This window comes from Ambystoma mexicanum, chromosome 4p, assembly GCF_040938575.1.
Source record: "Ambystoma mexicanum isolate Mex_15411 chromosome 4p, UKY_AmexF1_1, whole genome shotgun sequence".
In the NCBI taxonomy this organism is placed as follows: Eukaryota; Metazoa; Chordata; class Amphibia; order Caudata; family Ambystomatidae; genus Ambystoma; species Ambystoma mexicanum.
This window is the reverse complement of record NC_090927.1, coordinates 68022963-68039130: the sequence shown is the minus strand read 5'-3', so window position 1 is coordinate 68039130 and position 16168 is coordinate 68022963. Positions and strand designations below refer to the sequence as shown.

General features: G+C 50.4%; 1 long non-coding RNA gene across 1 annotated transcript in view; it reads left to right on the top strand.

Moving 5' to 3' along the window:
• Nucleotides 1-2783: 2783 nt before the first annotated feature.
• Nucleotides 2784-16168, top strand: part of LOC138453000 (uncharacterized) — a 132066-nt gene continuing 118681 nt past the window's right edge. The window contains exon 1 of the long non-coding RNA XR_011260348.1: nt 2784-2884. This is a non-coding gene — a long non-coding RNA (uncharacterized lncRNA). The remainder of the gene's footprint in view (nt 2885-16168) is intronic.

Here is a 16168-nt window from a genome sequence, read left to right as displayed (position 1 = left end):
CTGATGCGTAAAATAAGACTGAAACAGTACTTTTCAAACGAGACAATTGAGAAGAAGGATGCGACGGGCTTACGCCCCCCTTCGCAGTTTTTTCCTCCACATTGCACAAACACTCCCGAATCAGTAACTTTCGAGCAAGCATTACTTAAAAAGATCTCAGAATTCGAAACCAGTATCCCATTCATTAACAACAATTGCACCAAACTCCAACTTGATGCACTGATCAATCTTTCAAAGGAATTCAGCTATCACCATCAAACCAGTTGATAAGGGGGGAGCTATTATCATCATGGACACCACTAACTGCATCACCATGGTCAACAACCTCCTGAGCGACAATATGAGCTACCAGATACTCTGAACAGACCCTACATCGCCTATTCAGGACATCATAGCTCCCATCATCCATGAGGCCGAGGCTGAGGGATATATCAGCGCCCGCGAGGCAGCCTTTCTATCCCCACCCTACCCTCACATTCCGGCAATGTACGCCCTACCCAAAATCTATAAGGGCATTGTTCCCCCACCTGGGCGACCTATTGTGTCTGGAATCAGCTCTATCCTGGAACCCCTATCCCAATTTGTAGACTTTTTCATCAAGGATCAGATTCCTAAAATGACCAGTTACGTCAAGGACTCCACCAACATGCTGATCCTCCTCGACACTCTCCGATACAACCCAGAAGAAGAATGGCTAGTGACAATAGACATAGAGTCCCTCTATACCTGGATTCCTCAACAAGAGAGACTGGAAATGCTGAACAGTCTACTCCACTCAGGCATCGAACTGCATGGAGTACCACCGGATTTCATTCATCAAATGGCAGAAATTGCACTCACTAGAAACTACTTCCTGTTGGAAAACACTTTTTATCAACAAACTTCAGGTGCTGCGATGGGGGCAACCTTTGCCCCCAGTCTTGCTAACCTCTATGTCGATCTCTTTAAACAGAAACACATCTATCCCAATTCCAACCCATACCTCACCAGCTTGGCCGTATGGCGACGATATATAGATGACATTTTTGTGATCTTCAAAGGGACGGAACAAGAACTAGTAGCATTCCACGCTTGGCTCAATTCACTCAACCCCCATCTACAGTTCACTTTGGACAAAGACAAGCACAACACCCATTTCTTTGATCTAGCCATCTCGGCTGGCGATGGGAAATTATTTTCATGTGTCTACAAGAAAAGTACAGACAGAAACTCCCTCCTCTGCTACTCCAGTTACCACCCAAAAGCACTGCGAGACAACATCCCATTTGGACAGTTCTTGCAATATCGGAGGTTGTGTACCCAGACCCCAGCTTACACTACACAATCCAGACTCCTGCAAAAGCAGCTGGCAGACAGGGGCTACCCCCAAAGGATTATCAAAGACACCTACAAAAGAGCCAGGAACATCCCTAGGTCTGTCACCCTGCAGTAGAATACTAAACAAGACAACACCATAGGGCTCACAGCAGTATTCAGCTATTCGCCCCTTCTGAACAAAATAAAAAAAGAAGTGAAGAGACTATGGCCAATCCTGAATACAGGAAATACCGACATACCAGTCCCACGGTTCGCCCTCAAAAGATGATCCAATTTAAGAGACAAAATAGTCAAAACTTTGACACAGAACACGCACAAAGCAGGACCGAGCCAACGGACCCTCATCATGAATACATCACCCGCTACAGGCCATGCCCCCTGTCGCAATTGCTCAATGTGTGGCCAGACAGCAAGAACCACTGAGATAGATATATGATGGCAGACCCCGTGGAGACAGACTACATTTACTAATTGCAACTCCAAGGGAGTCATCTACATGATCACATGCCCGTGCAATCTTAGATACATAGGCATGATGATGAGGGCAGTCCGCACACGCATGATTGAACATCGCTCTTGCATACGCACCAACAAGCTGACGGCCCCCCTAGTACAACATTTTACAGCCGAAGGACACATTGCAGATACCTTCAAATGGACCATTATAGAAAGAATCACACCGCCTGCCAGAGGTGGCAACGTCAACAACATCCTCTTCAGACGAGACCAGCAATGGATCTTCAGATTGAACACATGTTGGAATGGCCTCAATGAAAACATCCAGTGGCACAACCTAGCCGTGCTCACTTAGGTCTTTCCAGGGCCCTCCATGCTGTTGGCCCTTATTTTTTGGCTGTTATTATTTCTTGGCTGTTTTTATTATTTTTTTGCTCTCATTTATTTTTTGGCTCTCATTTGTTGGCCCACATCAGTCTTTTGGCTCACATTCTTGTGGCTCACATTCTTTGGCTCTCACCTTCTGGCTCTGCCTTTAGCAAAGTACTTTTGGCTAATCCCTTGATCTAAGGAACCACCTTCCTCGGATGTTTCACTCAACATGCCAGCCCTGCCCGCCTCCCCCCTACTCCCCTCTTTGTTTTAAGGGGCATTCCACTGTGGGCCCCAGCAGGTGAGTTGTCCCCTCTTTTGCCCCTCTTTGCCTCCCCTTTCTTGTTCCCCTGCACCCCAACACCCCCCTTCTCATGCTGAGCATTTTTTACAGTACTTTGATCCCCCTTGGAGGCCCTCCTGAGGTTGGAGATTGGCACCTCCATCCGCCAGCATGAGACAGTTTCAAGGCATTTTTACAGCATCAGCTGTTCCTAACGCGCTCTCTCGTTGTTTCGAGAGGCGGTTGGGCACACCTAGCAGCTCACGGCACAAACCGCTCATCACGGGCGTTGCCTTGACGGCCGCCCACGTCATTTCGACGCAAGCAACGCACGCGTTGCTATCTTGTTTCTTTAGGCGATCGGGCACTTTTTCTGATCGTACGCATTTTGGAGCAGTACAACGCTCCCGAGCCCCTGCATACTTCGTAGGGGCTCCTGCAAGACGCTCCCATCAGGTATGGACCAGGACTGTTGTTGCCTTAGCTGTTTTGCCCCCCAGCCTTTCAACTTTTCCTTAAGACACGTTCTTGTGTTTATATTCATTTTTAGCAGTATTGCCTGCCAGCACCAGACCAGAGTACCTCCTCTACCACTTGTAAAGGTACAGAGGTAATTGTTTTCAATACCTTTTCACCCTCAACGTGTTTTCACAAGGGAGTGGGGACCCAGCACCTCTCCCTTTTTCCAGCCCATCCCACCCCCACCCCCGATGATGAGTTAGTTTGCACCGGTTATCAGGCACCCATAATCTCCTGTATTCTTAAGACCATTAGCTTTGGTTAATACATTTCTCTCACTCTTTCGAGTGGATAGACTTCCCTCCTTCCATAAGGCCAGTCCCTTGAGCCTACGCCCCCCCTAATTAGTTCTTGTTTCTCCATGCTCCCCCCCCCTTCTGTGCCCCTGCAGGAGATGCCCGATCCAGTTCAGCCACTCTGAACTTTCTGATTTGGTCCCAGCATGGAATCACGCTCCTGACGAAGATTGCTTCAACCACACAAGCCATTGAAACCGGTCGACCCCAGAGGTCATGAGGGCTCTCATGACCCATAACAAATATCCCCAATAAGAGGAGAAGGATATTGCTATATACAATTGCTCGCACACACACTTATGGTGAAAGTGTGTAATTTTATAAGAGCCTTTTTTACACCTCAAGGCCCCATGGCCCTTATACTTTTTCCTGTTCCCAGTCTTTTCCAACTTTTTTACTGCTAGTAGTTCCTCCTCATGCGACCTATGGGCAAATATTAAAAATTGACACAGGAGAAGGAATTCATACAGTTGACCTGCTCCCAGGTCTTTCCAATTACATCCAGCTAGCCACAGAATCTAATCCACAGTTCTGGACATTGCTGAACAAAAAAACGAAATTGGAACTGCCTACAATATTGAAGATTGTCTACAATATTGAAGATTGTCTAAAAAATCTTAGCTCTTTGTGCGTTTGGTGGTGCTTTGATTGAACACGTAGGTCATCAGTATAGAAGACTAGGGCTAGCCCTCACCCCTATTTTTGTTAGACAGGCGTCAGCACACACGCAACCTAGGTATAGGCACTCCCGCTAAGGACAGGGTGTTTTTCCCTAGGGACAGGTACGTTGAGTTGGGTGATCCTCCCCGGCCCAGCACCCCCAGTACCCCCCTCCACTCTGTTTGAGTGTTCTAGACAACTGTTCTTTCATTCACAGAATCATTTGAGTCACCTTTTCCTACAAAACCGTTGTTTTTGTGATACCACGTTCATCCTGTTAACGTTTAAAATGATTTCAACGGCTGGTCCGTGTTGTCTCGTGTTTACACTAGCTTACCCTGTTTGTTGTTATATGAGCCACTACTGTCCATAATCCATTTCCACCATCCCATAGAAGATTAACATGTCTGAACATTTCTGAAAAAGAGCACATTTTTTTGTTACCACCGATGGAGGCAGTATTTCTGAAATACCTCTGGATGTATTCCGGAAATGTCACCTCTGCCAGTGGTAAACTCTGGATTGGGTGGATTTTCAGAAATACCACCTGTGGCGGTGGTAACTTTCTCCAGTGATATTTAATTAAATAAATTAACCCATCCAACTGTGAATGACACCCTTTGCTTGTTTGAAGTCTTCTTATAACTAACAGCTGAATGGTGCATCCATCTTCTTGTGCATGTTTTTCAACTGTGTCCGAAAGTAAGTACTGCTACGCTATTTCCATACACATCATATAAGAACGTCCATGGAGCTGTTCATGGTGCTATTAAACTCTTTTTGTAATGGCTTCACTAGAGCTAGCACTCATTGCACCCAGGCACCCAGGCCTTGCTGCACTCACTGCACCCAGGTAAAGGATGGCGCCACGCATGCTGGCCTTTATGGTGCAGTATTCAGTTCTAGAGCTTGCATCTGAGTCCTGGCGAGACTCGCTGCATCCAGGTCAAAGATGGACCCACGCATGCTGCCCTTTATGGTGTAGTATTCAGTTCCAGAGCTGGCATCTGAGTCCTGGCGAGACTCGCTGCACCCAGGTAAAGGGTGGAGCCACGCATGCTGCCTTTTATGGTGCAGTATTCAGTTCCAGAGCTGGCATCTGAGTCCTGGCGAGACTCGCTGCACGCAGGTCAAAGGTGGACCCATGCATGCTGGCCTTTATGGTGCAGTATTCAGTTCCAGAGCTGGCATCTGAGTCCTGGCGAGACTCGCTGCACCCAGGTAAAGGGTGGAGCCACGCATGCTGGCCTTTATGGTGCAGTATTCAGTTCCAGAGCTGGCATCTGAGTCCTGGCGAGACTCACTGACCTACGCATGCTGCCCTTTATGGTGTAGTATTCAGTTCCAGAGCTGGCATCTGAGTCCTGGCGAGACTCGCTGTACCCAGGTAAAGGGTGGACCCACGCATGCTGGCCTTTATGGTGCAGTATTCAGTTCCAGAGCTGGCATCTGAGTCCTGGCGAGACTCGCTGCACCCAGGTAAAGGATGGACCCACGCATGCTGCCCTTTCTGGTGCAGTATTCAGTTCCAGAGCTGGCATCTGAGTCCTGGCGAGACTCGCTGCACCTAGGTAAAGGATGGACCCACGCATGCTGGCCTTTATGGTGCAGTATTCAGTTCCAGAGCTGGCATCTGAGTCCTGGCGAGTCTTGCTGCACCCAGGTCAAAGATGGACCAAAGATAGGAAAGGTCAAAGGAGTCCTTTTTAATACCCGATCTCTGGAAAAGCATGCCATAATCAGCAAAGACCATATAATGGATCACGAAATCGATATTATGTGTTTTACTGAGACATGGATGAAAACGTCCAAGCACCCAAACATTGAACTTGCCTCACCTATAAACTATAAATGTATAAGTCAAAAGAGAAAACGTAAAATAGGAGGCGGAGTGGTGATTTCATCCAAACAGAGTGTAGGTTTTTTCCAGACACCTGTCTCACTCACGGATTGCGAAGCAGTGTTGGTGAAAATAACACTCACCCCAAATAAATGTGGAAATATGCTTCTACTTTACCATCCCCCTAAGGATATTCCATCCGTTTATGAAGAGATGCCAACCATTCTGGCCGACATGGATAAGCCGTTAAGCACTGCCATTGTACTGGGAGATTTTAATAGATGGTTGGGAAACCTCTTTGGACCATGAATCTACAAGCCTGGAACAATTGTTTAAGGACTTTGGCTTCCAGTCGCTAGTAAAAGAGCCAACACATTTTAAGGGGAACACCCCAGATTGGGTGATGACGAGGAATATCTCGGTCATACTGTCCGGAGTTACACCATGTCCATGGTCGGAGGATATTTTGGTTAACCTTGAATGTACACTACCATTGGTTTCTATACAGAAACAAAATAAACAAAAGAAGGGCATGACTAGACATTTTAAGAAAATTAGGGATAATGATTTGGAATATTGCATGAAGATACTCATGACAACTACAACCAACGATGAGACACCTAAACCCCTAGCATCTAAATATAATGTAGCCCTGACTGAGCTATTAGATTGTTCAGCTCCATTCAAATTAAAAACGCGTGGGGAACATACGAATAATCAAAAGTGGTTTTCGCCATCGATCATGGTACGCAAACAGGAAAAACGAAGAGCAGAGAGAATATGAGAAAAAAAATCCTACCATAGAAAACACAACTTCATGGAAAGCCCTGGATAAGTTGTATAGAAAAGAAATCTACTATGATACCCAGATAGTGAATTCTAATAATAGTACAAAAAAACTGGTTGAAATCTTTAAAGAACTAGAAAAGCCTAAAGTCCAGTTAAATCCGTTTGTTTCTATTAAAGAAGTCTGCATGGCAGCCCAAAAAGCTTTTGCTACAAAGATACAGTTAGTACAAGCAAACATTGCAGGTAGCCGTTCCAAAATTGAAGTAACACAAAAAGAAACAGAAGGAGAGAAAACCGGAAACAATGTTAGATCGGACTTCCTGTTTCAAAAAGTAGATACATCTGGCATGATGGGCACTCTGAAGACTATGAGGCCTACAGTGTGTCCAGGAGATACCTTTCCAGTCAAGATTATATTGGAAAAAGCTGAGATTTCTGTACATTTTTTATAACGCTTTACAAAGGCAACCTTTGAATACAGCGAAGTTCCAGATTGCTGCAAAAGGGTGGTGGTTACGCCATTGTTGAAGAAGCCAGGAGAAGACCATCAGAATAACAGTAACTTGAGACCCATCACCAACGTGCCGCTTTTACTCAAAATTATTGATAAAATGGCAGCTATGCAGCTTCAGGAATACCTTGTGACTAATAGGTTACTTCATGAAAAACAATCCGGTTTCACAGCTTATCACGACACCGAAAGTGCCTTGTTGGATCTCCAGACAGGGATGCTGGCTATTGTGGATAACAGCAAGTCGGGGCTGCTGACACTATTGGGACTTATCAGCAGCCTTGGACTTGGTGAATCACAATCTCTTACTAAAAAGGCTTGGAGAGGTGGAACACTGTTCAGAAACAGTAATTCAATGGATGGACTCATTCCTTAGTAATAGGCTGTCTAAAATCCATTGGGGAGAAGAAAGCTCAGAGCTAGAATATATAGATTGCGGAGTGCCACACGGGCTGTGTTTGTCCCCGGCACTGTTTAACGTGTTCTATCGACTTTTGTGTGATCTACTAGATGAGCAGGGTATCCGCTTTACAAATTATGCAGATGATTCTTGGCTCATCGTAGAATTAAGTGGGGACGATAGCAAGGACTCAGGGGAAGTTTCTCGTGTTTACCAATCTATTAAGTATGGATGACGGAACACGGACTATGCATAAATGGATCCAAGACAGAGTTCCTTATATTTGGGTCCACTCAATGAAGAGCAAAGTTGAACACAGAATATGCAGGGTTCCATATTGAACATCAGATGGTCCGTACATTGGGCAGCATAATTGAATCTTCGTTGGGTCCAGAAGCCCATACCAGCAGTATTCAGCAGTATTGTAAAGAAAGCACAGGACCATCTTGGGCTATTTAGGTTAATGAAGCCTTTTCTTTCTCAAGGTAACTGCATCACATTAGTGAGGGCAGTGCTTATGCCAAGGCTGGACTATTGCAACGTCATTTTGGCCGGGGCAGGAAACTGAAAGGTGCATCCACAGGATGCAGGTACTGCAAAATGATGCCGTCCTCATTGTTAAAAGTATCCCAAGAGGGGTTCCTGTTAATGAACACAGAAGAGGTCTTCATTGGTTGGCTGTTGATGAGAGGATCACTTCTAAAATTAGTGTTATCACTCACATATGTTTATACGGCCCAGCCTCAATATATCTTCGGGACAATATTCAATTTATTTATTTATTCCATTTTTAAAGTGCTCACACAGCCCGGGGGCATTGAGGCGATGTTACAGGAATATGTCTCTTAGTTAATACCCAGTTTTCTAAGCGCGGACCCAAGGATCAAAACTGTGTTGCTCAGTGTTGTCTTGTTTCCAAGGCGAGCATGTTGCCACTGAGCTATCCTCCCGGGACAATTGAAGCGATCTATGAGGACTACTAGGTCAAGTCGACACCATGCTCCTCCACTGTCCCCGTATCAAAAGAGCTAGGGGTAGCGGTCGCCCTTTTGCAGTATTAGCAGCTGTTACATGGAATAAGCTGCCTGTGGAATTTAGGAAGATTCCAGACCTGCACATTTTTACGAAACGCCTGAAGACAATCCTGTTTTTAAAAAAATAAATGTTTTCTTCCATTCTATGATCTGTTTGCTTTGGCAAATCGTTTTGCACACTGATGCCTGCGGGCTCCGACGCATTATAAAAATATAAATAAATAAACACATGCTGGCCTTTATGGTGAAGTATTCAGTTCTAGAGCTGGCATCTGAGTCCTGGCAAGACTTGCTGCACCCAGGTAAAGGATGGACCCACGCATGCTGGCCTTTTTGGTGAAGTATTCAGTTCCAGAGCTGGCATCTGAGTCCTGGCGAGTCTCGCTGTATGCAGGTAAAGGATGGACCCACGCATGCTGGCCTTTCTGGTGCAGTATTCAGTTCCAGAGCTGGCATCTGAGTCCTGGCAAGACTCGCTGCACCCAGGTAAAGGGTGGACCCACGCATGCTGCCCTTTCTGGTGCAGTATTCAGTTCCAGAGCTGGCATCTGAGTCCTGGCGAGACTCGCTGCACCCAGGTAAAGGGTGGACCCACGCATGCTGGCCTTTATGGTGCAGTATTCATTTCCAGAGCTGGCATCTGAGTCCTGGCGAGACTCGCTGCACCCAGGTAAAGGATGGACCCACGCATGCTGCCCTTTATGGTGCAGTATTCAGTTCCAGAGCTGGCATCTGAGTCCTGGCAAGACTTGCTGCACCCAGGTAAAGGATTTTCCCAAGCATGCTGGCCTTTTTGGTGAAGTATTCAGTTCCAGAGCTGGTATCTGAGTCCTGGCGAGACTCGCTGCACCCAGGTAAAGGGTGGAGCCACGCATGCTGCCTTTTCTGGTGCAGTATTCAGTTCCAGAGCTGGCATCTGAGTCCTGGCGAGACTCGCTGCACCCAGGTAAAGGATGGAGCCACGCATGCTGGCCTTTATGGTGCAGTATTCAGTTCCAGAGCTGGCATCTGAGTCCTGGCGAGACTCGCTGTACCCAGGTAAAGGGTGGACCCACGCATGCTGGCCTTTATGGTGAAGTATTCAGTTCCAGAACTGGCATCTGAGTCCTGGCGAGACTCGCTGTACCCAGGTAAAGGGTGGACCCACGCATGCTGGCCATTATGGTGCAGTATTCAGTTCCAGAACTGGCATCTGAGTCCTGGCGAGACTCGCTGCACCCAGGTAAAGGATGGACCCACGCATGCTTGCCTTTATGGTGCAGTATTCAGTTCCAGAGCTGGCATCTGAGTCCTGGCGAGTCTCGCTGTACGCAGGTAAAGGATGGACCCACGCATGCTGCCCTTTCTGGTGCAGTATTCAGTTCCAGAGCTGGCATCTGAGTCCTGGCGAGACTCGCTGCACCCAGGTAAAGGGTGGACCCACGCATGCTGGCCTTTATGGTGCAGTATTCAGTTCCAGAGCTGGCATCTGAGTCCCGGCGAGACTCGCTGCACCCAGGCAAAGGATGGACCCACGCATGCTGGCCTTTATGGTGCAGTATTCAGTTCCAGAGCTGGCATCTGAGTCCTGGCGAGTCTCTCTGTATGCAGGCAAAGGATGGACCCACGCATGCTGCCCTTTCTGGTGCAGGATTCAGTTCCAGAGCTGGCATCTGAGTCCTGGCGAGACTCGCTGCACCCAGGTAAAAGGTGGACCCACGCATGCTGGCCTTTATGGTGCAGTATTAATTTCCAGAGCTGGCATCTGAGTCCTGGCGAGACTCGCTGCACCCAGGCAAAGGATGGACCCACGCATGCTGGCCTTTATGGTGCAGTATGCAGTTCCAGAGCTGGCATCTGAGTCCTGGCGAGACTCGCTGCACCCAGGTAAAGGATGGACCCACGCATGCTGCTCTTTATGGTGCAGTATTCAGTTCCAGAGCTGGCATCTGAGTCCTGGCAAGACTTGCTGCACCCAGGTAAAGGATGGACCCACGCATGCTGGCCTTTTTGGTGAAGTATTCAGTTCCAGAGCTGGCATCTGAGTCCTGGCGAGTCTCGCTGTATGCAGGTAAAGGATGGACCCACGCATGCTGGCCTTTCTGGTGCAGTATTCAGTTCCAGAGCTGGCATCTGAGTCCTGGCAAGACTCGCTGCACCCAGGTAAAGGGTGGACCCACGCATGCTGCCCTTTCTGGTGCAGTATTCAGTTCCAGAGCTGGCATCTGAGTCCTGGCGAGACTCGCTGCACCCAGGTAAAGGGTGGACCCACGCATGCTGGCCTTTATGGTGCAGTATTCATTTCCAGAGCTGGCATCTGAGTCCTGGCGAGACTCGCTGCACCCAGGTAAAGGATGGACCCACGCATGCTGCCCTTTATGGTGCAGTATTCAGTTCCAGAGCTGGCATCTGAGTCCTGGCAAGACTTGCTGCACCCAGGTAAAGGATTGTCCCAAGCATGCTGGCCTTTTTGGTGAAGTATTCAGTTCCAGAGCTGGCATCTGAGTCCTGGCGAGACTCGCTGCACCCAGGTAAAGGGTGGAGCCACGCACGCTGCCTTTTCTGGTGCAGTATTCAGTTCCAGAGCTGGCATCTGAGTCCTGGCGAGACTCGCTGCACCCAGGTAAAGGATGGAGCCACGCATGCTGGCCTTTATGGTGCAGTATTCAGTTCCAGAGCTGGCATCTGAGTCCTGGCGAGACTCGCTGTACCCAGGTAAAGGGTGGACCCACGCATGCTGGCCTTAATGGTGCAGTATTCAGTTCCAGAGCTGGCATCTGAGTCCTGGCGAGACTCGCTGCACCCAGGTAAAGGGTGGACCCACGCATGCTGGCCTTTATGGTGCAGTATTCAGTTCCAGAGCTGGCATCTGAGTCCCGGCGAGACTCGCTGCACCCAGGCAAAGGATGGACCCACGCATGCTGGCCTTTATGGTGCAGTATTCAGTTCCAGAGCTGGCATCTGAGTCCTGGCGAGTCTCTCTGTATGCAGGCAAAGGATGGACCCACGCATGCTGCCCTTTCTGGTGCAGGATTCAGTTCCAGAGCTGGCATCTGAGTCCTGGCGAGACTTGCTGCACGCAGGTCAAAGGTGGACCCACGCATGCTGCCTTTTATGGTGCAGTATTCAGTTCCAGAGCTGGCATCTGAGTCCTGGCGAGACTCGCTGCACCCAGGTAAAGGATGGAGCCACGCATGCTGGCCTTTATGGTGCAGTATTCAGTTCCAGAGCTGGCATCTGAGTCCTGGCGAGACTCGCTGTACCCAGGTAAAGGGTGGACCCACGCATGCTGGCCTTTATGGTGAAGTATTCAGTTCCAGAACTGGCATCTGAGTCCTGGCGAGACTCGCTGTACCCAGGTAAAGGGTGGACCCACGCATGCTGGCCATTATGGTGCAGTATTCAGTTCCAGAACTGGCATCTGAGTCCTGGCGAGACTCGCTGCACCCAGGTAAAGGATGGACCCACGCATGCTGGCCTTTATGGTGCAGTATTCAGTTCTAGAGCTGGCATCTGAGTCCTGGCGAGTCTCGCTGTACGCAGGTAAAGGATGGACCCACGCATGCTGCCCTTTCTGGTGCAGTATTCAGTTCCAGAGCTGGGATCTGAGTCCTGGCGAGACTCGCTGCACCCAGGTAAAGGGTGGACCCACGCATGCTGGCCTTTATGGTGCAGTATTCAGTTCCAGAGCTGGCATCTGAGTCCCGGCGAGACTCGCTGCACCCAGGCAAAGGATGGACCCACGCATGCTGGCCTTTATGGTGCAGTATTCAGTTCCAGAGCTGGCATCTGAGTCCTGGCGAGTCTCTCTGTATGCAGGCAAAGGATGGACCCACGGATGCTGCCCTTTCTGGTGCAGGATTCAGTTCCAGAGCTGGCATCTGAGTCCTGGCGAGACTCGCTGCACCCAGGTAAAAGGTGGACCCACGCATGCTGGCCTTTATGGTGCAGTATTAATTTCCAGAGCTGGCATCTGAGTCCTGGCGAGACTCGCTGCACCCAGGCAAAGGATGGACCCACGCATGCTGGCCTTTATGGTGCAGTATGCAGTTCCAGAGCTGGCATCTGAGTCCTGGCGAGACTCGCTGCACCCAGGTAAAGGATGGACCCACGCATGCTGCTCTTTATGGTGCAGTATTCAGTTCCAGAGCTGGCATCTGAGTCCTGGCAAGACTTGCTGCACCCAGGTAAAGGATGGACCCACGCATGCTGGCCTTTTTGGTGAAGTATTCAGTTCCAGAGCTGGCATCTGAGTCCTGGCGAGTCTCGCTGTATGCAGGTAAAGGATGGACCCACGCATGCTGGCCTTTCTGGTGCAGTATTCAGTTCCAGAGCTGGCATCTGAGTCCTGGCAAGACTCGCTGCACCCAGGTAAAGGGTGGACCCACGCATGCTGCCCTTTCTGGTGCAGTATTCAGTTCCAGAGCTGGCATCTGAGTCCTGGCGAGACTCGCTGCACCCAGGTAAAGGGTGGACCCACGCATGCTGGCCTTTATGGTGCAGTATTCATTTCCAGAGCTGGCATCTGAGTCCTGGCGAGACTCGCTGCACCCAGGTAAAGGATGGACCCACGCATGCTGCCCTTTATGGTGCAGTATTCAGTTCCAGAGCTGGCATCTGAGTCCTGGCAAGACTTGCTGCACCCAGGTAAAGGATTGTCCCAAGCATGCTGGCCTTTTTGGTGAAGTATTCAGTTCCAGAGCTGGCATCTGAGTCCTGGCGAGACTCGCTGCACCCAGGTAAAGGGTGGAGCCACGCACGCTGCCTTTTCTGGTGCAGTATTCAGTTCCAGAGCTGGCATCTGAGTCCTGGCGAGACTCGCTGCACCCAGGTAAAGGATGGAGCCACGCATGCTGGCCTTTATGGTGCAGTATTCAGTTCCAGAGCTGGCATCTGAGTCCTGGCGAGACTCGCTGTACCCAGGTAAAGGGTGGACCCACGCATGCTGGCCTTTATGGTGAAGTATTCAGTTCCAGAACTGGCATCTGAGTCCTGGCGAGACTCGCTGTACCCAGGTAAAGGGTGGACCCACGCATGCTGGCCTTTATGGTGCAGTATTCAGTTCCAGAACTGGCATCTGAGTCCTGGCGAGACTCGCTGCACCCAGGTAAAGGATGGACCCACGCATGCTGGCCTTTATGGTGCAGTATTCAGTTCCAGAGCTGGCATCTGAGTCCTGGCGAGACTCGCTGCACCCAGGTAAAGGGTGGACCCACGCATGCTGGCCTTTATGGTGCAGTATTCAGTTCCAGAGCTGGCATCTGAGTCCCGGCGAGACTCGCTGCACCCAGGCAAAGGATGGACCCACGCATGCTGGCCTTTATGGTGCAGTATTCAGTTCCAGAGCTGGCATCTGAGTCCTGGCGAGTCTCTCTGTATGCAGGCAAAGGATGGACCCACGCATGCTGCCCTTTCTGGTGCAGGATTCAGTTCCAGAGCTGGCATCTGAGTCCTGGCGAGACTCGCTGCACCCAGGTAAAAGGTGGACCCACGCATGCTGGCCTTTATGGTGCAGTATTAATTTCCAGAGCTGGCATCTGAGTCCTGGCGAGACTCGCTGCACCCAGGCAAAGGATGGACCCACGCATGCTGGCCTTTATGGTGCAGTATGCAGTTCCAGAGCTGGCATCTGAGTCCTGGCGAGACTCGCTGCACCCAGGTAAAGGATGGACCCACGCATGCTGCCCTTTATGGTGCAGTATTCAGTTCCAGAGCTGGCATCTGAGTCCTGGCAAGACTTGCTGCACCCAGGTAAAGGATGGACCCACGCATGCTGGCCTTTTTGGTGAAGTATTCAGTTCCAGAGCTGGCATCTGAGTCCTGGCGAGTCTCGCTGTATGCAGGTAAAGGATGGACCCACGCATGCTGGCCTTTCTGGTGCAGTATTCAGTTCCAGAGCTGGCATCTGAGTCCTGGCAAGACTCGCTGCACCCAGGTAAAGGGTGGACCCACGCATGCTGCCCTTTCTGGTGCAGTATTCAGTTCCAGAGCTGGCATCTGAGTCCTGGCGAGACTCGCTGCACCCAGGTAAAGGGTGGACCCACGCATGCTGGCCTTTATGGTGCAGTATTCATTTCCAGAGCTGGCATCTGAGTCCTGGCGAGACTCGCTGCACCCAGGTAAAGGATGGACCCACGCATGCTGCCCTTTATGGTGCAGTATTCAGTTCCAGAGCTGGCATCTGAGTCCTGGCAAGACTTGCTGCACCCAGGTAAAGGATTGTCCCAAGCATGCTGGCCTTTTTGGTGAAGTATTCAGTTCCAGAGCTGGCATCTGAGTCCTGGAGAGACTCGCTGCACCCAGGTAAAAGGTGGACCCACGCATGCTGGCCTTTATGGTGCAGTATTAATTTCCAGAGCTGGCATCTGAGTCCTGGCGAGACTCGCTGCACCCAGGCAAAGGATGGACCCACGCATGCTGGCCTTTATGGTGCAGTATGCAGTTCCAGAGCTGGCATCTGAGTCCTGGCGAGACTCGCTGCACCCAGGTAAAGGATGGACCCACGCATGCTGCTCTTTATGGTGCAGTATTCAGTTTCAGAGCTGGCATCTGAGTCCTGGCAAGACTTGCTGCACCCAGGTAAAGGATGGACCCACGCATGCTGGCCTTTTTGGTGAAGTATTCAGTTCCAGAGCTGGCATCTGAGTCCTGGCGAGTCTCGCTGTATGCAGGTAAAGGATGGACCCACGCATGCTGGCCTTTCTGGTGCAGTATTCAGTTCCAGAGCTGGCATCTGAGTCCTGGCAAGACTCGCTGCACCCAGGTAAAGGGTGGACCCACGCATGCTGCCCTTTCTGGTGCAGTATTCAGTTCCAGAGCTGGCATCTGAGTCCTGGCGAGACTCGCTGCACCCAGGTAAAGGGTGGACCCACGCATGCTGGCCTTTATGGTGCAGTATTCATTTCCAGAGCTGGCATCTGAGTCCTGGCGAGACTCGCTGCACCCAGGTAAAGGATGGACCCACGCATGCTGCCCTTTATGGTGCAGTATTCAGTTCCAGAGCTGGCATCTGAGTCCTGGCAAGACTTGCTGCACCCAGGTAAAGGATTGTCCCAAGCATGCTGGCCTTTTTGGTGAAGTATTCAGTTCCAGAGCTGGCATCTGAGTCCTGGCGAGACTCGCTGCACCCAGGTAAAGGGTGGAGCCACGCACGCTGCCTTTTCTGGTGCAGTATTCAGTTCCAGAGCTGGCATCTGAGTCCTGGCGAGACTCGCTGCACCCAGGTAAAGGATGGAGCCACGCATGCTGGCCTTTATGGTGCAGTATTCAGTTCCAGAGCTGGCATCTGAGTCCTGGCGAGACTCGCTGTACCCAGGTAAAGGGTGGACCCACGCATGCTGGCCTTTATGGTGAAGTATTCAGTTCCAGAACTGGCATCTGAGTCCTGGCGAGACTCGCTGTACCCAGGTAAAGGGTGGACCCACGCATGCTGGCCTTTATGGTGCAGTATTCAGTTCCAGAACTGGCATCTGAGTCCTGGCGAGACTCGCTGCACCCAGGTAAAGGATGGACCCACGCATGCTGGCCTTTATGGTGCAGTATTCAGTTCCAGAGCTGGCATCTGAGTCCTGGCGAGACTCGCTGCACCCAGGTAAAGGGTGGACCCACGCATGCTGGCCTTTATGGTGCAGTATTCAGTTCCAGAGCTGGCATCTGAGTCCCGGCGAGACTCGCTGCACCCAGGCAAAGGATGGACCCACGCATGCTGGCCT